The following is a 26,382-nucleotide window of genomic DNA, read 5'->3' as shown; positions in this document are numbered from 1 at the left end:
TTATAATTTTATAACTAGACCACTAACGTAAACAATAACTGATACCTAGAGAGAAAACTTGAACTGCCTTGGTAGACAACTCAGAGGGACTGGGGGCTGTCCTATAGACCTATTTTTTTTTTTTTTTTAGGTACAGAAACAATAGAGTACAAAATACTGATAAATGAATTGATAGAGCTAGACTTTATGGGGTGCTTTTGCTAGAAATATAAATTAATATAAATTATTTCAATATAAATTATTTGCCTTCCTTTAAATTTTATATGTGTAAAGCTTTGAGAAAATTTGTTCCAACATATCAATAAACAATAGGAAAGAAAAAAATTTTTTAAGCAATATCATCAGATTTTTATTACAAGCAAAAGATAATTGCATGGTATCCCATCTTTAAAAGTTACATTAGGGCTTCCCTGGTGGCGCAGCGGTTGAGAGTCCGCCTGCTGATGCAGGGGACACGGGTTCGTGCCCCGGTCCGGGAGGATCCCACATGCCGCGGAGCAGCTGGGCCCGTGAGCCATGGCCGCTGAGCCTGCGCGTCTGGAGCCTGTGCTCCGTGACGGGAGAGGCCACAGCAGGGAGAGGCCCGCGTACCGCAAAAAAAAAAAAAAAAAAAAAAAAAGTTACATTAAATCTTCTATTTGATAATAATGTCATCCTTTGCCAATTTTGATGAAATAAAACATTAGGAACTAACTGATCCGGAAAAGTATTTGTTACCTAGTCATATGGATCATTCACTTTCTGGGAATTTTACTAAAAAGTTACTGCCAAGATTTTATAACTTTTAATTACTACTGTTACCCTTTCACTCAAATGTACCTTGCTTGATATGTTAAATTCATAAGGGGTTGAGGAAATTGGAATATCGTTAATTTCAATATGTATCTGCTCATACTTCTTATGAATTACTTTTTGTCATATGTTTTAAATATATTTTATTAACAATTTGGAGTTGTAGATATGGATATTTCAGTTTTGTTTTTTTTTTAATGTCTGTTCTGTACCCTAATTGGCAAAGCCAGACAGACAAGCAGGTAAATCCAGCTTACTCACTGCCAGAAAACATTTCATTTCATTTGTTTTCAGTCAAAATCAGTGTGTTAATGTGTAATGCATCTCTCTGACATCTCATTTATGAATGTCAATTCCAATGTTAAGTCATGGAATTCTTTCTGAATTTGTTGTCTAATGCTGTAGCTTCAATAATTCTTACTGATGCTTTCTTTGCTCTGATAAAATTCTACTTCAGGAGTAATTCTTCTTCTTCTACCAAAGTAGAGGTTTGGAAGAAGAAGGTCAATACTGAAAAACTCTTATAATTCTAGATTCCTCTCAATAATAGAGCTGAATTCAGAAGATCTCCAAATGGGTCAAAAACTGATTCTTATGCTTCACCTTGTGCTTACAAACAAAACAGGAGACACTAACTCTCTCTTTCTCTCTCTCTTTCTTTCTCTCTCTGTATATATATATATATATATATATATATATATATATATACACACACACATATATATATGTATATATATATACGCACACACACACAATATGTCATCTATGTCTATAACCATCTATCCATAAAACCAACCAACTTACTATATAACTGTATAACTAACTATGAAAGACACAAAGACCTCTGGTGGTACCTTAATAAAAGATTCTTCAGAGACACAAGTTTTTCCAACTGCCACATATAGTGATCCAGAGTTTTTTATACCCTTTAAAGAAATGTACATTGGTAAGTTTATTCCAGAATTTGTGAGCGCTTTGCATTCTTTTTCAAAGTGGAGAAAAGCTACTTTTAAAGGTAGATTGAAAGGTGAATCAACCTGATACTTGTAAGTACAGATGAAATTTAAGAAAGAGTACAAGGGGAATTGAGGGTCTCAATATTGATTTCCTAATGTTATGTTTGGAAGGATCTTTGCTCATTGGGGTACAAATATAGTTGCAATAGACAACTGAAAATATAGGCCTAGCCAATAAAAAAGGTGAAAGAGATGCAGATTTCTGCCTTACAAAAATTGAGGAGAGTAGAAATAGTAGTTATATAAGGAATATTGATTCATTTATTCCTTGTGTTAATTTTTCTTCAAAGAAGATTGGAGGATGAAGTTTTGTGTTTATAATATTTTTAAAACTGAACACAGTGATTCACAAAGAGTAAAAATCAATAAATAGTGTTAATAAATAAAATTTAATAATAAATAAACATATTTGATATAAACATTCTTTGTCTTTTTCTATTAAAGTTAATACTCTGATGGAAAGTTAATACACACATTTAAAAAGGAGTGACTAGTAGAGAATTACAAGTAATATTGATAGATTGGGTTTCTATTTAAATTAGAGAAAACATTTCAATAACTGTAAATCTAAAATTGACAATGATAAATTGGATAGCATTTAAAGTTTAAAAATGTTAAGTGCTTTCTTTGTGATTTTTATACAATTTAAAATGAATGAAATTCATTTATTATTTAGGGTAAATTTAAATAGCCTGATGCCATTACATTTTTTAGATGGAAAAGTTGAGGAAAAATGGCATATTTCTGAAACTTTTAAGCATTTTTATGTAAAACTGAATAATGTAAATACAGATCTAACTTCTGCAATTAAAAAAGGTAGACTAGAAAGAACAACTCAGAACTACCCCTTTGATCAGTCAACTTAATTTAGATGATCTGTCATCACAAAGACATTTCTGAATTTCTGAACTTATTCAACTAGTACGTGTTTAAACATGTGGATTCATAACCTTTCCCTGCCTGTATGAATGAGTGATATACACATCCTTATAACCAGTTAGGATAATATGTATTTGTTAAAATTATTATTTTAAAAAGTCCTCTATTGAATTATCTCACAAAATACAGTAACAGAAAGATGATAAATTACCTTTATCACATAATGTATCTCTATAAATGAAATAATGCAAGTATAAGTATTTTGTTAATATATTCTTAAGTATATTTCTGTTTGTCAGAAGAGAAATGAAGCCTTAATTATCATATTAGGTTATATTTAAAATGTCAAACGTTCACATCACAGTATGCATAAATATGGTTACGATTTTTATCAGAATCTATAAGGAAGAAGTCAAAGCTCGGGAGACCTATGGAAAAACTGCTGCTTACTGAGACAATGATTACTGTATGGAAGAAAAATATTATCACCATACATTTTCAATTGTTATTGATTACTTAATTTAAGAAGTAAAGTGAATTTTGACATTCCCTTCATCTGGTCTAGAATGTTCATATCAGTTAAAATTAGGAGATTAGCCTTTTATGAGAACTCTAAAAGCCTAGTACTGCACATACAGCTTGAAAGAAAGAAAGAAAGAAGCAAACAAACAAAGAGAGAGAGAGAGGGAGGGAGGGAGGGAGGGAGGAAGAAGGAAGAAAGAGAGAAGAAAGAAATCACAACTGGATAACTGTCATGCAGGCTCATAGAGAATTAATGAAATTTCACCTACATACCTTGCAACTGAATCTTATTCTCAGGACTCTGAACCAGAACAGAACTGACAGAATCTAGGTTGTCATAGTTACTGCAGCCAAGAGGACCCGTCCGTGTTTCTGTTACCTAAAGAACAAAACATCAACTTTATTTTATATACCAGACTTTACTGTGTTCTTTCCATTCAATGTAGTTGTCACACACTGATATTATACATCTGACAGTAAACATCACTAAAAGGTCTAGGATCTGATACACACCAACAGTACACCTAAGCACAGAGGAGACAAATGACGCCCTTTATCTTCAATTCCATTTCCTTCTCTTTGGCCAGTCATCCATCTTCAGAGAAAATAATGGATGCCCTCTTTGGTCAACAACATCCTTCATATAAGCTCACTGATTTTACCCAAGATAAGACAGAGCATGCTTTTAGGTAGAGAGCAAGTTTGACTCATATGAGAATTGTTTTTTCTTTGTTTATCTTTCCTCAATAAATCAAAACCATTTACCAGGCTACGGTCTAAAGACTGATATTATTATTGTATTCTTCTACTTAAAAATCTATAATTTCCCATTCTTTTATGGTGGTATCAATGTCTAAACTCTTCTGCTTGGCTTCCATCTGCCCCACTTCTCCCAGCAGGCAGGCGATCTTTGTGATTGGACTTTGTTGGACTTCGTTGGACTTTGGACTTTGTTGGACTTTGTTAATTCTATGCCTTTGCTTATACAACATCCTTCACCTTATCCCACCTTTCTCCCTTTGGACTAATTGGTTTTCTCTATCCTCAAGATCAACGTCATGTTCAAACACCCACACAAAGTAGTCCCTAATGATTCCCACTTGTATTACTTCACCATTTCTATAAAGTTATGGTTTGCAGGGCCCAACCTTAGCACTTAATTATGGAATCACATATTGAAGAGTAATTTTTTTCCCATGGGTGTCTTGGATGGATGGTGTCAGGAGATGAGGAGGCATTTAGTCAATTATGTCAGACTGGAAATTTGTCCTGAGGATATATATTTTTTAAACCAAACATTTTAAAGCAGAGGAGTATTGTAATCATTTTTGTGTTTTAAAAAGATATTCACAACAACCAGAATGGTTTGCAAAACATCATTCAGCTCATTTTATTTCGCAGTTCACAGCCACATAATGGCTTCCCATCTAGCTCAGGGTAAAAGCCAGAGCCCTTTTCCATGGCTAAAAAGATGCCCTATTTTCCAGCTGCCTGTTACCTCTCTGAACTCATCTCTCTTCCACTTTTCCTCATTTACTCCACTCCAAGAACACTGGCTTCTTTGCTGTTCCCCAAACACATGCTAGGTATCCTCCTGCTTTATGATTTTTGACTTGCTGTTCCCAAACCTGGAATGTTCTTCCTCGAAATATTTCTAAGCTCACTCGTTCACTTTCTTCAAGTTTTTGTTCAAATGTCTCTCTCTCTGGACTTCTTGGACTAACCTATTTTAAATGAATATACCTTCCCATATTTCCCTCTTCCAACCATTATTTCCTTTGCTCCTTACATTGTTCTATCTTTTCCACAGAGGTTTTCAGCTTCTAACATGCTGTATAATTTACTCACTTAACATGATTATGGTCAACACCTCTTATTAGAATGCGAGCTCCACAAGTGCAGAGAATATTGCCTATTTGTTTACTGAAGTATTCACGGAACATATTATGTTCTGGTATAAGCTCATAGGTATTAATATTAAGACAAAGAGAAGCGGAGAGTGTGAGGGGAAAACCAAACCAAGGAAGATGTTAAGGCCTTTATCAAGATGATGAAGGTCTGAATGGAGCAGTGGCAATATGATTTATCTGAAGAAGATGGATTTTGAAAAACAATTAGAATAGGCAAGATTATGAAACATTGAAAATGTACATAATGGGAGGAGGGAAATGCAACAGAAGTTTCTAGCATAAGTGATAACATTAAGATATGAGGCAAAGAAGCTCCACTGTGAAGAGAATGTAAGGAAGCCTGGTTTTGATTATTTTGACTCTGAGTTGAATAACACTCTTAGTTGGAAACATCCAGTAGAAGAAGTGACAATGTAGATATATTTCTTAGAAGTTACGTCGAAGATGGGATTACTATTTTAGGAATCAAAAACTTATAGGTGATAGTCAAAGATAGGGCGATGGACACTTTAGCTCAGGTGCATGGAGGGAATGCATAATTGTATCATGACAACTCTACCACATTTTCTAAACAACGAGCCCGTTGGAATAACCGAGATTGGCTATGAGCACACAGCAACAATTGAGAATGTGATTTACTCTTTCTCTAACACCACACTGACTGTGTAGTCCTCTACTGCTGTTCTCCAGTGGTGACACAGAATATCCCTTATTTTGTTCAGGAAAATAATTTCTGATGTTGATATGTGTCACATACATGCATGTGCATGTATACGTGTATATGGTTAATATTAAATATAAACGATTAATCACAAATGAGTAAAAGGAAGATTAAGGCACCGAAGGAAATATTTAGAATTTAAGATCATTTAAATCTTCATCTTGTCCTATCAAGTAGCTTAACTATTTTCCCCCAACACACACAAATGTATACACACCACATTAATATAAAGAAATTCCAATGTTTGTCTTTTTTATGGAAGTTTTCTAAATAAAAGTGGCTTAAAGCACATACTCATTGACATAAGAGATCTTATAAATTGGTATGCAATCTCCTGAACACTTAACCGTTGAAAGAGGATAAATAGTATTATTTTATCTCATTACAGACAGTCCCTTATATTCAGTTACTGTGTTCTTGAGAATAAATTCAGGAGATGTAAATAACAGTCTTATAAACTTAGAGGTTTGAATATCTCTATCTACCTCTATAACTGTAGATCATTTTATTCCCTTACCTTTCACAGCATACAATAATAAAATATAGTATATCCTACTGATGACTTAATTTTGTTCTTTACCATTCACAGCTGACTTCACTGATCATTGTCTGATTTAATATAAAAATTCACAAACTCTAGCACATTCAATGATGCAAACCCATTTTTCCAATTGTATTATAGTTTAAGAACCTTACATGTCAGCATTAATAAATGTGCCAATACTTATTTTATATGTTCAATACTAGTGAAAGGAATAAAAATGAAAAGAAAGTAATAAAAACTAACTTATTGTACAAACAGTTCTATAGAGATGTTAACTCTACCAAAAAATGAATTGTGTAGTTGTGCCACAAAGAGCGTGAACTTTTGTTCATCAGCTGACAGATGAACATCTGATTTTGGAGTCTCCATATATAATGTAACAAAGGAAGAGCTATTCAATAGCTAAACTTAAAAATGATTAAGGGCTTCCCTGGTGGTGCAGTGGTTGGGAATCCGCCTGCTAATGCAGGGGCACAGGTTCAAGCCCTGGTCCAGGAAGATCCCACATGCCACGGAGCAGCTAAGCCCGTGAGCCACAACTACTGAGCCTGCGCTCTAGAGCCCACGAGCCACAACTACTGAAGCCCACGTGCCTAGAACCCGTGCTCCGCAACAACAGAAGCCACCGCAATGAGAAGCCCGCCACGGCAACGAAGAGTAGCCCTGGCTCGCCACAACTACAGAAAGCCTGCATGCAGCAAGCAAGACCCAATGCAGCCAAAAATAATAAACAAATGTTAATTAATTAATTAACTTAAAAAATAACTCTAAAAAATGATTAAGATTGACAATAACCCAGTACTGATAGCATTCAGTGTTTTGATAAATGACATATAGAATGAGAAAAAACATTTTTTTTCACTTATCTGTTGGTGAGAAGATGTTGAAACAGGGAACACTGTTTTTAGGATACAAAAATGATGTTCTTTCTGAGGTGTTACATTGATTTGTGGTTTTATCTGAATATTATGAGGAAAATTAATGTTCTTGAGGGGCTGGGAAATTGAAAAGGGGAGTGGAATGTACAGAAATGGAAGACATGGCTAGGCCAGCTGTGGAATGTAAATTCAAAACTTTTCAAAATGTATTTAGCACAAATTTGTCTTCAAAATGTAACAAATGTGCTCTTCTCTAATTGACCACTTATGTGAACTGTGTTTAAATATATTGTTAAAATTCAGAAAGGATATTAAAAGTATAGTAAATGGAAAAAAATGCCCATGTTTTCATTTCAACTTTTCCTATATTGTTTCTATTTCGTTTCATTAAACTGATGCCTATTATTTTCACAGTTGGAGAATTTTACAGAGAGTAAAAGAAAATAAATAATCTTCCTAATTCAAAGAGACGACTTGGAAGTAATTATGTAAACAATAATATAAATTCAACTTTATTTAGGTTAAAATAAAATGGTATAGATAATTCAGTTGGAAATAAAAAGTCTTTGTTATTTTTGATCAAATTTTCTGAGTCTTACACATTCTTAAGATAATATCATGCCACAACAATGCATTGGAGTTATAAAATTAATTCAGCAAGAATTAGTTGAAGAAAAACTATCTCAAGCAAAAAAATAAACTATCTCAAGGAAAAAAAAAGAAAAAAGTTAAAACAATGAAAAAAAAGTGGGACAAAAAAAGAGTAAAACAACAAAAACACATCACACTCCTAAAGGAAAATAGTACTACTAGTACTATAGTACTATTAGAGAGTCCATTGTCTTAAAATTAACACATTATATATATTTAAAATATTTCCAGTCAAAATCATAATCATGTTATATAATTTGAAGAAAATAGACTTAAACGAGAATGCTCAGGTCACCATCATAACTCCACTGCTTACTAGAGAGGAACCGATCTAAGATTCAAGTTTCTGTCTGGTGAAATGGGTAAAATTTTCTTACAGTGTAAAGAGGTTGTGAAGAAAAATGAGATAATCCATGATATGTGCTTATCATGGGCCTGGACCACAGTAATGATTTCATAGTAAATGTAAAATGTGTGTAAATGTTTACTATTAAAAGGCAAAGGCACAATAACTCTATGGTAAACTTACTGGAATCATTCATAGCCCACCTCTCAATTAAGGCTGTAAAATCCTATTATTTTTTCTGACATCAGTGCTGCATGTTAACATTTTTCTCTGTAGACAGAGAAAGGGTGCCTGTGTTTTAGAACATCCTAAATCAAACTAACCCTTAAATGAGGCTATGCACAAATTTTGTATGTCACATCAATAAGCAAATCAAGTACAATATAGTAAGAATAATCCACAACAAGACTAAATCAGAAATACTGGTATAGAAAAAACAATGGGTAGTTCAACTGCATAGAACAGAAAAGAACATGAACGGAAAAGAACAGCAACTACACTGAAAATAGAAAAAGTTTCCTTATCTCTAGTGTAAAAGACAATCAAGGAGTCTCTCAAAAAAGTATGCTTGTATGAGAAAATCTTTATCCACACTGAATGAAAAAAGTGAAAGAAAATGTATACGCACTTTGTAAAATTATACATACACGCATATTATAAATAGCTCTGTGAACCTCCTATTGCTCTAAGCTTTTTTCAAAATGAAACAGTTTTAGTTCACCATTTTAACTGAACTGATTATTGTTTATCAACAACATAATAAAATGCATGATTGTATGAACAGTGTATCTCATTGCAAATACACATTTTTTAAAGTTTATAATGTTCCTAGAAATTTTATCTGAAATCAAGAGGGAGAAATATTTTTACCTCCTAAACTCAAAAAAAGACAGGAATGTGTCTATTCTCTATTACAATGACTTATTATCTATAAACTATTTATTGATCATATGATAATACATGTGGAATAGCAGGATTATCGTTTGTTCCAAAATGTCATTTTTAATGACAAAATTAATAAATGTGCATGTTGGAAATTCAAGCAATGAAATAAATTGAAAAGCCCAGAGGAACAACTACTTTCCCCTGATTATATATTTGTCCTCATCTTTTTATCAGACTTGAAAATGATTAAAATTAGGAGCAACTGCTATTCATGGCCATCGTTTATTCACAGCACCAAATTTTCATGTGCTTACATTTTTACAGCCATTTTCTCCTTAAAAAATATTGCATTTAATTTGTTTCAAAATTATATTAGAGTATATTGAAACAGTTTTTGAATAGTTTCATATCACCATTGATTATGTATATGAAACAATATTGCTAAGTACAATCTGGCTCATTTACAAAGAGTTATGTGCAGAGAGAGGATCTAGTGTCTCCCTTGTGTATTTGATTATCTCTTCTAGAGACCTACATCTTAGCTAGATAATACAAAAGAAATGCTAATATTTAAGATAGGATCTTGCCTATCCCATATTATAGTAAGAGAAATGCATTTACACAGGGGGCTGGGGTAGAAGGAGCAGTGAAATTGGTTACTGGTACCTACATCTGGATGAACTGCAGTACCAGATACTGTGGACCACATTCTTCCATATTTCATTCAAAAATGCCATACAGGGCTTCCCTGGTGGCGCAGTGGTTGAGAGTCTGCCTGCCGATGCAGGGGACACGGGTTTGTGCCCCGGCCCGGGAGGATCCCACATGCGGCGGAGCGGCTGGGCCTGCGCGTCTGGAGCCTGCGCGTCCGGAGCCTGTGCTCCACAACAGGAGAGGCCACAACAGTGAGAGGCCCGCGTACCGCAAAAAAAAAAAAAAAAAAAAAAAAGCCATACAATATAGTACACTTCAAATGCCACTTCTTCCAGAAATAATCTTTTTAATCTTTAATCACCTAACACACTTAAAAATTTTTTTTGTTAAGAATAAATTAGAGGACATCAACCATATTTGTCTCATATTGAACTTTCAATGTCTTGACAAGTTTTCTCACTTAATATAAGAACTGGTAATTTTTTTCAAATAAAAATAAAGATATATTATTGTATAAATTTTTCCTCAAAAGTTATTCATTTTACTATCTCTTTCTTTATTAAAAAACATCAGTTAGCATCATTGAAATCTAATAAGTGACTCATATCCAGAATATATGAAGAAATCTATAGGACTTCTGGTTTCCAGTTCTGCATATATGGAGGTTGGAAGTCACTACTCCCTCCTAACAACAAGTCAAACCCTAACAATAATAAAAACAGACTGAACAATCAACAACTCTTCTTGGACCCATCAGAGAAGGAAGCAAACTGCTACCCACAAGATTGGAAAGACAGGGAATACAGGGAGTCACAGCTCAGAGCAGAAACTTGAGAGTTGAAACAAGTATGGAAATCAGTGCTAAGGTAAGAAAAACTGAACTTCCACTGACAAATGGCTACAGAGTAAGTGTGTGGAAAAGTCTGGGAGTTAAAAAGTCCAGAGGGACCCAGTCATAAAAAGAGTCCTCATCATATTTTGAGATTTACCTCCAGGGGCTCAATCAGGTTCCTACAGTAAATATTAAAGAAAAGTCCCCTCTTGCTTCCCACAGTGTGAGGGGAAACGGAACCATTTTGAAATACTGTGGAGCACTCTGCTCTCCTCTGCCCTCAGGGGAAACTAGTTAACTAGAGCCTAACTCTCTGTGGGACTTACTGAGCCTAACTGACCTAGGGGAAGGGGAATACCTAATTCCAGCCCACTTTAGCCATCTTGTCCCACTCCAGGGGTGAGGAAGAAAAAAACTGAGAAACTCTCGTGAAGTTTACAGTCCAAAGGCATAGGCTCCATAAAAGACAGACCAAACTGTAGGACCATGGAATGCTTCCCCTTCCCCACACCTCATCATCACATTACTAAAGGCCTGTTTATAGCAGCTCCTTTTACCCAGTACATCATGTCCAGCTGTCAAGAAAAAAAGTACAAGTTATACCAAAAGGCAAGAAACACAATCTGAAGAGACAGAGCAAGCACCAGAACAAGACATGACAAAGATGCTGGAATGATCAGATCGAGAACTTAAAACCACTATGATAAATATGATAAGGGCTCTAATGGATAAAGTAGACAGCATACAAAAACATAGACGATATAAGCGGAGAGATGGAAATCCTAAGAAAGAATAGAAAAGAAATGCTAGAGGTAAAAAGCACTGTAACAGAAAAGAAGAATGCCTCTGATGGGTTCATCAGTAGACAGGTCTGAGGAAAGAATCTCTGAGCTAGAGGATATATCAATAGCATCCTCAAAAATCAAAAGCAAAGACAACAAAGACTGATTAAAAAAAAAACAGAATAGAATATCCAAGGATTGAGGGACAACCACAAAGGGTGTGACACAAACATAATGAGAATACCAGAAGAAGAAAGAGAACAAGGAACAGAAAAAAATATTTGAAGCAAGAATGACTGAGAATTTCCCCCAAATTAATGTTCAAGATCAAACCACAGATCCAGGAAGATCAGAAAACACCAAGTAGAAAAAAATGCCTAAAAACGATACTAGGCATATCATTTTTAAATTACAGAAAATCAAAAATAAAGAAAAAATCCTGAATGAAGCCAGAGGAATAAAATACGTTACCTATAGAGGAAGCAAGATACGAATTACATCTGGCTTCTCCTCAGAAACAAAACAAGTAGACATTGAAATATGTACAGTGAAATATTTATGGTGTTGAAAGAAAAAAACACCAACCTAGAATTTTGTACCCTACAAAGTTAACCTTCAAAAATGAAGGAGAAATAGACTTTCATACACAAAAATTGAGGAAATTTGTTATCAGTAGACTTGCCTTGCAAGAACTATTAAATGAAGATCTTCATAAAGAAGAAAAAATATTATAGGTCAGAAACTCAGATCTATATAAAGTAACAAAGAACATCAAAGAAGGAATATGTGAAGACAAAATAAAAACTTTTTATTTTTCTTATTCTTAATTGACCTAACTGATAATAGTTCATTCAAAATAATAATACCAAAAATGTATAAATTATGTATGTTTACATATATATCTTATGAGTATATATATCTTATGTGTGTATTGCATATACATATATACACATATGTGTATATATATATAAGTGAAATGAATGACAAAAATGATAGAGTAATACAAGGGATGGGAGGGAAAGTTAAGCTTATTTTGTTATTATAAGGTACTCACACTACCCATGAAGTGGTATAGTGTTATTTGAAAGTGGACTTGAATTAGCTATAAATGTATATTGCACACTCCAGGATGATGACTAGAAGATGTTAAAAAAAAAAGAATTATAACCAATATGCTTCAGAAGGAGAGAAAATGGAATAATATAAAATGCTCAATTAAAACTACAGAAGGCAGACAAAGAGTGGAGCACAAAAAAAGGAAAAAAGAACAAGGGCAACAAATAGAAAACATTAATGAATATGGTAGATATTAATGCAGCTATATCAATAATCACTTGGAACATCAATACGTCAATTAAAAGACAGAGATTGCCAGAATGGAGCAAAAAATAAGGCCAAACTATAGACTGTCTACAAGGAACCCACTTTAAATGTAAATCTACATATAGATTAAAAGTAAATAAATGGAGAAAAATACACAATGCTAACACTAATCAAAAGAAAGTAAGAGTATAATTACATAACTCTCTTTTTTTTTTTTTTTTTGTGGTACACGGGCCTCTCACCGCTGTGGCCTCTCCCGCTGTGGAGCACAGGCTTCGGACGCGCAGGCTCAGCGCCCATGGCTCACGGGCCCAGCCGCTCCGCGGCACACGGGATCCTCCCGGACCGGGGCACGAACCCGCATCCCCTGCATCGGCAGGTGGACTCTCAACCACTGCGCCACCAGGGAAGCCCACATAACTCTCTTAATTTCAGACAGAGCAGACTTTGAAGCCAGTAAAGTAACAAGGGATAAAGAAGGGCATCACACAATGATGAAAATGTCAACTCTCCAAGAAGATATAATAATATGTATGTGCCTAACAACAGTGCATCAAATTATATGAAGCAAAAATTAATAGAATTGTAAAAAGAAATGGATGAATCCAATAGCTTAGTTGGAAATTTCAACACCCTTCTATTAGAAATGGACAGGTACAGCAGGCACTAATGTAAGTAAACCTTACTTACAACTTACTGTTGTAAATGAACAGTTAAGATGGCAAAAGCAATACTTAAAAAAACACTTGACAAACAGACAACATTAGCATCTAATGATCATGAAACTGCAATTTCCTTATCAGGGAATTTAAAAGAACAATGAGGTAGCATTATCCATTCCCAAATGTCTTAAAATAGTATAATGATAGAATACGCCAAGTGCTGATAATAATGCAGAAGAAGTGTAATTCTCATACACTGCAGCTGGAAGTGTAAATTAGTACCACCACTTACACTTTAGAAAATTCTTTGAAACTATCTACGTAAGCAGATGGAGGCAAATCTAATGAGCCCGACCTACAGCCAACAAAAATATGAACGTGTGTGTAAACTAAAGACACATGCAAAAAAAAAAACAAACACATGCAAATAGGTTCATAGCAACACCATTCTCAATACCCCCTAACAGAAAAAAAATCAAAATGTTAATCAATAATTCAATGTATAAGTAAATTGAGGATTTGAATACTATACCACAATAAGAATAAATTAAAGTCAATGGCACAGAATAACTTGAATGAATCTCACAAATATAATGTTAAGTGAAATAAGCCACATATATTATGCTTCCTCCAATATGAAGTTCAAAGTCAGACAAAAATAATTTATGATGTTACAAACCAGGATGGTGGTAACACTTTGCGAATAGAAGTTATAGTAGAGGATACGGAGGGACTTCTTGGATTCTGGTAATGTTCTGTGTTTTATATAGATGATTGAAGTTCAAATGTGTTCCAGTCTCAATACTACGATTGTGCACTTTTCTGTATATATGTTATATATGAGTAAAACATTTACCAGTAAAAGTTGGTTAATATTATTCTCCTCATGAATTACATCAGGGCAGGTACCATGTCATCTACATCTACATCTGTATGGATATCTATGTATCTATCTATCTACCTATCAATTTATATTATATCTGCCTGTCATCTATCTATCCATCAGTCATCTATTTATACTACAATACTAACTTGGATCTTTGCACATGTATCCTTTCAAATTATTATTATAATGTGATTTTGTAAAAAAAATGTGCTAAAATCTGACACTGAATGATTGTGAAAAACAAATGACTTATTTTTAGATTATTAACATAATAGCTTACTTAATCAAATCAAATCCCCTTTTAATCATCTTAAAATACCATATTTATTTTATCTTTTTTCAAGGCCACAATTATGTCTATTCTATAATTGCACATATGCACATGATAAATCAATTCTATACACTAGGCACTAACTTATAGATTAATCATTCATTTTTATTTTGTAGTTACTCATAATTCCAAAATATATACTTATCTCTGATAAAAAGAAAATAGCCCTTTCCTAATAATCTCATCTATAGGTATAACAATCAAATTATGATTATATAAGCAAGCTAATTAAATATTCCATTTTTCCTAATGGGAATTAATTTTTAAGTTTACTTTGGTTAAAAGTTTTGAAATCCTTTGCAAATAAATCATTGTTTGATATTAAAAAGACAAGAGTTTACTGAATTTCTATAATTAATACTCAAAACAGAAACCCTAATAATGACAACAGTATCAGAAAAAGATCCCATGGGTCTCTTTGGAAAGACTTCTGAAAGCAACGATGTTTTAAACAAAATTAAAAGCACTGTTTCCCAAGAGTAGAATGTTATTTGAGAGAGTAAATATACTAAGAATCAGGAGACTGAAACCCTCAAGATATTTTAATATCTTACTCCTTTTTCTTATCACAAAATTTTCTTTGTTTCAATATGGCAATTATAAAATTACAATCATCTGCTTCCTTTTTTTTTTTTTTTTTTACTTATTTAACTGTAAACTCCCTATTCATAGTTAAACACAGTACCTGGCACGTGGTAGAAATTCAATAATTGTGAACCAAATTGGTGGATAAATATTTACCTTTTAGTTAGAAGCCTTTATTTAAAAATACTTTAACATTTTTGAGAACCTCTTGAAGAAAATGGAGCAGTGCTAGCATATATAAATTTTAGAGCTATCAGGAGTCTTTGAAATCATCTAGTCTCACCGTCTCATTACACAAATGAGGTATCTGGAACCTAGGGAAGTTTTACCATCTCCCTATCACATAAGTGAAATGAGCGCTGCAACTGGGTCTTGAACCTCCTGACTTATAAATCATATACCCATTCCAAATATCATATTGGCTTTCCAACCTCTAGACTTAACGCTTTTGAAACTTTGCTTGTCTTAATCGATCTTACTCATTCTGTCTCTCTCTTTCACTCTCTCTACCAATAAAGTTAAAACAAAGCACAATTTAATTGGTCTGGATTGAAGTACAAGTCAATTAGAATGGTGTAGTATCTTGGTCATTCTCATGAACAATAAATATTGCTATGAATGTGCAGTCAATATAACTTTGATGGGAAGCCAAATGAGTTAGCTTTTATTCTAAGTATTAATTTATTAATACTTTGAAATATAACTTCCCACATATTCTTAAATTACTCTAGTCCAGACTTCTGAAAAGGAAAATACAAGTGTTGATTAGTTTCTACTATGTCATAAAACAGTATGCTTGTTCTGTTCCTACACATATAGGATCTTTTACCATTGCATATGGCTAAATCTATCAAACTAACAAAAAGCTTTAGAACATGTTGATACCAAAAAAAATGTAATTTTGTATATATAAAGTTATATACATAGTATATGTTATAATTGATTATATGTGATAATTATATCATATGATATAATACTTAAACATATAATTGTATGTATACAGCTATATAAATTTTATATGTTATAATATATAAACTATAGTTAAGTACATATGAAACTATATCATATGATACTGATATTACATATGATAATTATAAATTGTGTATAATTAGAAATTAAATACATATATAACATCTGTTTCTTTCAAATGTGAATATTGAGTTAAAAGATATTTTACCATTTTTTTCTTCTGCCAGTCATTAATTTTTATTTCAAAATTTTACTAAGAACTTAACATCAAACTTCAGTTCAATATAGTTCTATTTCTTTATCCTGCTGCAATATTTCTTGGCCTTACTATTTAATTAGAAATGAATTTTCAAACACATTGTTAACTATATGAAGCATATAAAAATATTCATATTGGAATGAATATATCAGTAGCAAAGACTTCCTTAATTTTTAAAATTATTTTATTACTTATAATAGTTTTGTGGGAAAAGTGCAAGTTTGCGTATAAAATGTATGTTCTCAAGTGAAAAATACAAAAGTATATCAATGCTAAATTTCCTTGCATCTCCACACAATAATACACATGACAGTACATTATTCACAATTAATATCATGATTTAAAATATATTTGACACTGTCAATGTTTTTTGAACCTGCTCCAACAATTTAATCGAAGTTTAAAATAGTACGAGATACAATCAGTGCTCAGACGACTCATATCTTTACATGAAAATCACAAACATGAATCAAAAATAAATTCAGTGTAAAGGAGCAGTACCATTGTTGAATTAGTTGTCTATGCAAATGACTTTATATTGAAAACTATTTCCCCTAATTCAATTCCCCATAGTTTCAATAGATAACACACTTTCAACTATTAGATTCATAGATTTATAGGATTGTGGGGTTTTTTGACACTTTAAAAAATTGAAGTATAGCTGAAGAATTGTATTCTTAAAAGCTATCTAGAGTTTATTCTAGGGAAGAACAGTGATACTTTAAATGTGAGGATAAAAAGTATAATTATAAACTATATTAAGTTATGTATATAAATTATAAAATATGAGGAATGAGAAACAATGTAGATAAAATATGTAAAATAAACTATTAAGTTTTGAGGAGAGTAATACAAAACACATGGCACACATTTAAATTAGGGAGAAAACAGAGTATGTCTTCTTGGAGAGCAATTGCTTCAGTGCAATTTCCACTTATACTAGCTACTGTGAGTCCAGGCATGGCTACAATGATTGACCTATTTTCTCATACCCTACAAATTATCCTCTATCAAAATAACACACATGTACATGACCCACAATCACCTACAGGTAAACCTGTTGAGAAAGACTGTGTGTGCCCTTTGAGCGCACGTTAAAATACAAAATTGCACAGGAAGCTAGAAAAGAGTTTTCTCAGGTTCTTAAAGTGTCTATTCAGTGTGATATGGAATAAGGTGAACTGGACACAATTTAGTCAGAAGAAGTCCAAATAACATCAGGACTCCTTTGTGCTTAAACCATGGTTATCATGGAATTTAAATGTGTGGTGCTTGATTGGTCTTGGAGAGGCCAAATCTATATGCTCACCCTTACAGATGTTATTTTGATTTATTTTTTAAATAACACAAAGCTTAAGATCACAGCAATTTTAAGAAAACTATAGCAAAAAAAAAGAAAAAGGTTTCATTAGATTTCTTTTCTTTTTGGCTTTCTGGGTCTTTAGTTTGTACCCATGTATGTCTGTCACCCCCATGAATGGGCCCGGGAGGATCAACTGACCTCCTAGAACACTTCATGCAGTGAGGGGATGGGGTGAAGAAAGAAAGGAAGTGATTCTGATGCAGGGGTCACCCTCCACCCCTCCTCACTGGTGCGGTTGGGCGGGGAGAAGGGAGGGCCTGATTGTCCTGGTGGCTCAGCGTTGCGGGAGACTGGGGCCGGGTGTGGAGGAGGAAGGGCCAGGCTGCAGGCTGGGCTGTTGGCGTCTCCTCCCACCATTCACTCTGGGATTGGGTTTGCCATGGCTTCCTTTGGTCCAAGTTTTGGCCTGGTGCTTAGTCCTGTGTCCTGTCTGGCTATTGGCCCAGAGGCCTTTTTATGCTGCTGCTGCTGCAGGGCCAGCTGCGTGGCCCAGATTCTCAGTGGCCGCATGTAGGCCAGCGAGCGGAACACCCACTGCTGGCAGTACGCCTCTGGGGTCTGGAAGGCCAGGCCCAGGCGTTCCCCCACAGTACGGTAGCAGCCTTCAGCCGTCTGGAAGCCTTTCCAAGTCAGGCCCTCTTGGATCATGGTGGCTGCCAGCCCATAGCCCACAGCCACACAGACTTCATCAGACTGAACACTGGATCTATCAGGAACACCATGGACTGCATTCCATTCAGAGCTCCCATGGCCCCTCCTGCAAAGGCCTGGACATTGAACTCAAAGATAGTTTGGAGAGCACGGACCACATGTGGGGTAGGAAATACCTCACTGTCTCCTTCTCCTAGGCCACTGGCCCTCAGGAACCACTGGCCAGCACACTGGTCAGACATGATGCTATAGAACTGAGGCTGAGCACTGCATAGTTGCAATAGCGGCCACTCCACAGCAGTCTCTCATAGGCCTCTTGACCCCAGCTAAGGGTGGAAGAAAATTTATCCTGGACCTCCTGTGCCCCACACAGAGCCGCCATCTTGACCATCACAGCCACAGCTGCCAGCCACAGTCCTCCAGAGTAAGCACTGGGGTCTGTGGTGACCCATCCATCATAGGTTTGGTCTGCATAGCCTCCATTCTCAATGAGTTCATCTTGGTCCAAACTTCATTTCAGACTACATCACAGCCAGACACACAGGCTACATGTCCCTCAGGAAGCAGTGGTCACCCATCGGGTAATAGTCCCAATAAACCTGCAGCACAAACTTCAAGTTCAGGCCCTTCCAGTCTGTTATTAGATTTCTAACTACATATATATATATATATATATATATATATATATATATACATACACATATATATTTATAAAACTGACATTTTTTAAAAAGCTGCATTTGTGATAGCTATAACTGACAATGTTACATAAATGGTAACCTTGTACCTCATTATATGAAGTCTAAAGGGATACTGTCATTACACTATAATTGGCTAAAAGTTTTCGATGTATTCAATATTCATGTGAAAAAAATAAAGCTTCACCACCACAGGGCAGTTACGAACAACAAACACAGATTGCAAGCCGGTTCAGGGCTGTGGCATGCCATCTGCACTGTGGCAAGGGTTATTAGGCCAGCACTGCACATGTTAGTGCTACTGTGAGCCTGAATGCCACTTCCCCCGGACCTGAGAAATTACACTTTAGGGAACTCAGGAGCCAGAGGTTTTTTTCTGTTGCTTCACATAAAAAATAGATGTAATCTCAAATAGCATTCATTACATTTGTTTTAGAAATGAAAGAAACAGAAGAGGTAAAACATTAAGAATGATTTTGCATTCTTCATTGTTTATTCTATGACTTGCAATCTCATTGCCTTTTAGTTGTTAAAGCTACTTAAAATTATCACGAATTTTAAAACGCAATGGCAATTTCAGAATACAAGTACAATTTTTTTGGAGTTCGTGTAAATCATGATATAAAACTAACAGTGTTTTGTAATAATTTTCAACAATGATGTTGTCAGCTATCCTATACAAGTGAAAATTCAAAACTAGGAGTTACATGAAATGCTACATTGAATATAACAACATCACTGAAGAAATGGGATTAGGAGATTCTTCAGCCCCTATTGCCACTCCCTTGGAGAAAGTAATCTCTAACTGCAAAGGAACATGCATGGCTGTTTCCTCTGGTTTTTCTTATTCATTTCCCAAATAGTTTCTGTACCTCTTGATCCAACCACTCCAAGCTATTCCTCTATCTTGATGTGTTTTCTCTCTTCTTTGATGGAGTAAGCAAAGAAGCAGTTAGGCTGAATATACCAAAGATGTTAGACTCTAACCTACAACTGAGCAAACGCCATTAAGTTCACAAACAAAAACCTGCTGCCAGGACGAGTGAGCAAAGGGTAACACTTAACAGAGCCACTTACTTCATTAATCCTGTTACATAAATTATTTTATCAGTGTATTTCTAAATCTATCCAATCTGCCCAATTGGTACTCGCCTGGAGTCTCAGTCAAGCAGTTAACTGTGAGCTGATGCTCCAGATGATATAAACACTAACCAATTGACTTATCTACTTTGCTTCCTTTTGACAGAGTAGCTAAAAATATGCAGATGCAAATGTCAAGTGCTGGAGGAAAAGCACCCATCACCATATTAGAGGACGATGGCAGCTGAACCAAGGGTGCTGCCACTCTATCATGGCTGGTAGGGCATATAAAGCACACCCCGGGACAATCTGTCTGTCAAAATGCCAATTGCAAAATGCTCTGCCATACTAAGATACTGAAGCAGGGCACCTGGTTAGAATAGGCTTATGTTGTGTTGCAAATATAATAAAACTATTTCATCATTATTATTTTTAATTTTCTCCTTTAATTTAGGAGTCAGTAGAGTATCGTAACATTTCCCACAGCTCCCACTATTTTATTTCAAAAAAATACTTTCGCTAAAATTGTCGCATGACTCCTCTGCAATTCCATGTTTAATATGATTGCTCCGAGCTACTTATTAAAACATTTCTTACTGCTTCTGATTAGAAATGGAAAACTTTTTATTATAGTCTTTTGAAGTTTCAGCAGTATTGAATATTTCTGAATTCCTTAAGCATATCAAAAGCTTCTGACTTCAGTTATCTTATTATAATAGGACAACTAATACCTGTGCACAGACTGGCTAAACTTTCATACCAAGAGTGTCATATTCCTCCATTTGTCACCCAATTAAACAAGCGCCCAGAGAACTGATAAGTGCACCACACTAAAACTCAACAGACTGAGGCATAATTAGAGAGACAGAATTGGATTTCTTGTTTCAACTGGCCATTACAGAAACGGTTCTGCTGTCATTCTTTTCTTTCTTCTTTCCTTTCCTTTCTTTTTTTTCCTTCTTTCTTTCTTTCCTTTTTTTTTTTCAAAAAATAAATTGGCTTTGCTCACACACAAAACAGTTGGGGCAAATCCAAATTCTTTAGCAACTGATTATCACTAAAAGTCAGCACTAAGATAACATCAAATGAACTGAAAAACTGTAAGAGAAGGCAGAATCTTATAGTCCACATAAATTACATATGTGTTATTAAAATTCTAAGGGCCAGAAAAAAGCAATAAATTGACCAAGTATGTCAGCAATATCAAAATCATATTCTTCAGTGCTGTTCTCCGTCCACTTTTTTTTAGTTGAAACATAGACTGAGGATTATAATTAAGATAATTCTTTATCATAAAAAAATTAGTGGAAGCATATAACAAAAGTGGCAAGGACAAAGTTTCATTTTCCAAGTATGTGTTTGTGTATTTCCTGGAATAAATTTAGGAGTAAAATAATAAAAAGCCAATGTGCACTCTCACTGAAATCTTTATTTTCCTTTTCTATTACTCTTGCCCAAATCCTATCTCCGTTATATTATTTCTTTCTATTTCCTTCAGAAACCAGGGTGCCAAAGGGACTTCTGGACCCCCATGCCACCTCTGGGACTTCAGGGAGCCTTGCTGGCAATAAGCATTTCAGTGAGCCCCAGAAACCACGTGCACTGGAGTCCCCTGTGGTTATAAAGCACCGGGTACATGAACTTTGAATCTCTGGAGGTTCTCTTTAGACATACAACCAGGTGATTTTCAGCCACACTAAACACTAAAACCCTCCATGTTCACCATCCTAAAGGAGAAAATGATTCTTCAGCGGGTATACAATTTTGATTTTGTATCTATGAACAATTACAAAGAAAACACCTATTGATTCATATCTCATTCATGTAACATTGTTAGGAAAAATTTTTTAAAGGAGCAATTTACTCTAAGCAACTCAACCTTGGCTCATTTAATTTTTTTGTAAAAAAGCTTTTGTTTTAATTATTCTCTATGGAAGATTTTAAAAATTAGAAAATAATCTGCCTTTTAAAAAAAATTATAATTTCATCTTTCCTTGGCTCAGTTGGAAAACAAGTAGTCTTTACTTGCTAACATTGAGTGTATGAGTATTTGCCCGTGTATTATATGAGGCCTGATGAAAACATCTGAGCTGCTACTTCAGCTGTATTATGTTGAGGTGTTATTTCAGCTGTTTAGGTTGGTTGCCTGCTCCCCCTACTTTACTATAAATTTAATTTCCCTTATTGACACAACCATTGTGTCTCCCACTAGCAGCCATTTTTGTCTCCTGAAAGTCTATTACTAATCTATTATCAGTGAGGAAGTCAGATAAGCAAGCTGGGCAGATTTGTTCCTGAATAGTTTCTATGTGAAAATATGGCAGATGCCATATCCTAAAGATATGGGCTTTAGGAATGGAAATCTCTTTTGACTGATTACTCAGGAGTTTTCTCTACTTGCCTTTAGGTTTTCTGACATAATATAGTTTAGGTTATTGAAAAATAACACTCAAATTTTTTAAAGTGATATATTTCAAATTACAAGTATCAGGATTATGCTTAATCCTATAGTTATGATAATTTTCAAGCATAGAGAATGAAGCAATTAGGTTACCAGAAAGGGAAAAAAAACCCCAAAAGTACAGATGGGAATTAATTTCTATTTCTAGGTTTGTCACCTGTTAGTTGTGTAGCTACAAGAAGTTGCTGAGATTCCACAACAGCCTCCCCATAGATAAAGAAAAATACCTTACCTGAATTATCTTGGGAAAAAATAAATTTTTATATATATTATATTGTATTATATATTATACATATTACATATATTATATACAATGAACTAGTTAATTTCCATACAAATCCAGGTTTTTGTTATCAAAAAAAAACTAAAGACTCCACGGTGTACTTCTCATATTAGTCAAGTTTCTGTTAGCAAGGTGGTAAAGTTCTTAGATATCAGAAATTGTGTATTTGTCCATGTTGATGGATCTGATATCTGAACTGCAAGTAAGAATTGCACTTGACATACATGAGTACTCAATATATAAGATTTTCTAAGAAAGATATTCCAAAGATAGGTAGGTAGATAGGGAGAGAGATAGAGAGATAGAAAGGGAAAGCTATCTCAAGAGATCTATATCTGTATCTATATTTATATATAATCTATATATTTGTGTAATCTCTGAAAATGTAGATCAAATTAATTGACAATTTTTAAAGAAAACTATATATTTTGAACTTAAAATAATCAAACAATAAACAGATGAGTTATATAGAAATATCTGAGTCATTCCTTATGGTACAGTTTTAAGACCTAATGTCAACATAAAGATGCTAAAGTTATTCTACTGTTTACCTGTCCTTAATAGTGTAAAACTGAAGTGAATAGTTTCTGGTCCTCTGTATTATACAGAATGATAATCTATCAAATCAGGTTATACCTCCTCAATATTTCTAAATTTTGCACTCTCAATAAAGAAACCTGGGTTCTAGTCCTAATTTCGTTCTTCCCTTTCCTGGAAGAAATCATCCAGAATAATTGGCCTTAGCTGTCTCACATATGAAAGGAGATAATTTAAGAAGATGATCTCTAAAACCCTTTGATTAACACCTAACCTTATTTCAAATGGTGGTGGGTGGTAGAGGGAGGTGAAAAAGGATACCCCTTTGGTTTTCTTTTTCTTTTTTTTTTATTACGGCCTTTTTTTGCCTCTCACTGATCTCCTCTACACAATATTAATTGAAATATAATTATATGTATACATTTTTGAGAGATTAACACATATATGTTAATATCTTTATATTAAAAACTTGTTTCCTTTAGTTCAACCGTCCTTCAAAGATACTCCATAGACTCAATATTGTCACTTGTACCTTGTGCCCAATGAGACTAAACCTTGGAAGGTTCAAATTCATCCAATTCAGCAAATGCTATCAAGGCAAAAAGCCTAGTTTAGTGTCTCTTCTTTGAATGGTTTCTGGTTTCACTCCTGTTTCAGAATTCCTTTCATGTCAACATATGGATTCATAGAAAAAAATGTGTTTTTTAAACAAAATATTGTACCCATCTTTCTTAGTTATTTTCAGTGGAAGATCTGAGTTACCTCTTGCTACATGAGAAGAAGGCTTTGACATTCTTAATCACATTACATTAATTTGCTCTTTCTTTTTTATAGTCTCTGTTGTTTTGTTTTCCTGTTTGCTTGTTTGTTTCAATGGCAAAATCCAATCCATTCACATTTTGCCTTCTATTGATATTCTTGATTTGTATCCTTTTTATGTTAGGATTGTTTTTTATTTTCTCTATTTGATTCTTTCTTCTTTTTCCCTTATTTCACTGATTTAATCACATTGATATTTACTTCTTTTTTTCTCATGTAATATAGGATATACTGTTGCACCTCTGTCTTCCATTAATATTTAGTTTCCCTTTGTCAATACTAATAATCAAAATTATTCTGTGCCATAATATGAAAATTATATTCCACAAAACTCTATTCCACAATGTGTCCCTTACCTATTAAGATGAGATATTTTGAATATTTTCTTTTCTCACCATCTATTCTTCACCTTTCCCCAAATGAATAAAGACCTCTGGAATCCTATTTTCTTCCACTTTTCAATCAAATAGAAGATTTTTGTGTATTTTTCCCCTAAGTTTTTATAGTTCTATACTTCATAAGAATTACTTTTGCATTATGTGACTTATGTTTAAAAAATCTTGACTTAGAACTTATATTTTGTATTTTCAAAGACTGTATCCATTTACATTTAGATTGAACTCTATGACTGACTGTACGTGCACGCGCTCACGCACACACACACACAGACACACACATACAGTGTGGCTGAACCACACGGACTCCATTTTGTCAATTCTGTCTTAGGCCTTCTGTCCTACACCTTCCCTTTCTTTTTTTTTTTTTTTAACATTTTTATTGGAGTATAATTGTTTTACAATGTTGTGTTAGTTTCTGTTGTATAACAAAATGAATCAGCTATATGTATACATATATCCCCATATCCCCTCCCTCTTGCATCTCCCTCCCACCCTCCTATCCCACCCCTCTAGGTGGTCACAAAGCATGAAGCTGATCTCCCTGTGCTATGCAGCTGCTTCCCACTAGCTATCTATCTTACATTTGGTAGTGTATATATGTCAATGCCACTCTCTCACTTCATCCCAGCTTACCCTTTCCCCTCCCTGTGTCAAGTCCATTCTCTACGTCTGCCTCTTTATTCCTGTCTTGTCCCTAGGTTCTTCAGAACCATTTGTTTCCATTTGTTTTTTGGGGTTTTTTTTGGGTTTTTTTTTAGATTCCATATATATGTGTTAGCATACGGTATTTGTTTTTCTCTTTCTGACTTACTTCACTCTGTATGACAGACTCTAGGTCCATCTACCTCACTACAAATAACTCAATTTCATTTCTTTTTATGGCTGAGTAATATTCCATTGTATATATGTGCCACATCTTCTTTATCCATTCATCTGTCGATGGACACTTAGGTTGCTTCCACGTCCTGGCTATTGTAAATAGTGCTGCAATGAACATTCAGGTGCACGTGTCTTTTTGAATTATGGTTTTCTCTGGGTATATGTCCAGTAGTGGGATTGCTGGGCCATATGGTAATTCTATTTTTAGTTTTTTAAGGAACCTCCATACTGTTCTCCATAGTGGCTCTATCAGTTTACATTCCCACCAACAGTGCATGATGGTTCCCTTTTCTCCACACCCCCTTCCCTTTCTACATGAGTGAGCTTCAGCCTAACTCACAAAGAACGCACCCAAACCAGATAAGTTCCCAGTCAATTTTTACCCTTGCCTGCATCTCTTATAAAAACTGGAAGAGTGCCTTTTGCTGAGGCAGATGCTTAATAGTCATGAGACCCCCAGGGGGGTTGGTGCAGACATGCTTCTCCCTTGGTAGTCAGGTTCTAATTTTAGCTCTGGCCCCTTCCACTGCCCCTGTACTCCTTTCGGCAGCATGGAGTGCAGCTGAGAACACCTCTGGAGCATCATCTGCCTGATCCTGCCTGTATGTATGATACCCACAGTAAACTTCATATTGCACATCATAAAGCTTCCTGCTGCATTTTGCGGTCTCAAAGTTCCTTCTCAGTTCAGAGGATATTATTGAATGTCCTCGGCTTCCAATGCATACACACACTTGTATATTTTGAGATCCACCACTTACCACTACTTCCAATTCTCATCTTTCC

The 26,382-nt window shown here is 34.6% G+C and overlaps 1 pseudogene; it reads right to left on the bottom strand.

Annotated features, from left to right (window-relative positions):
• Positions 1 to 18,102: 18,102 nt before the first annotated feature.
• On the bottom strand, positions 18,103 to 19,181 carry LOC149750417 (non-lysosomal glucosylceramidase pseudogene; annotated as a pseudogene).
• Positions 19,182 to 26,382: the final 7,201 nt, after the last annotated feature.

This window comes from Delphinapterus leucas, chromosome 1 (assembly GCF_059928025.1).
Source record: "Delphinapterus leucas isolate spDelLeu-1000000601 "Yukka" chromosome 1, BTC_Dleu_Yukka2, whole genome shotgun sequence".
NCBI lineage: Eukaryota > Metazoa > Chordata > Mammalia > Artiodactyla > Monodontidae > Delphinapterus > Delphinapterus leucas.
This window is presented reverse-complemented; position numbering and strand designations above follow the sequence as displayed.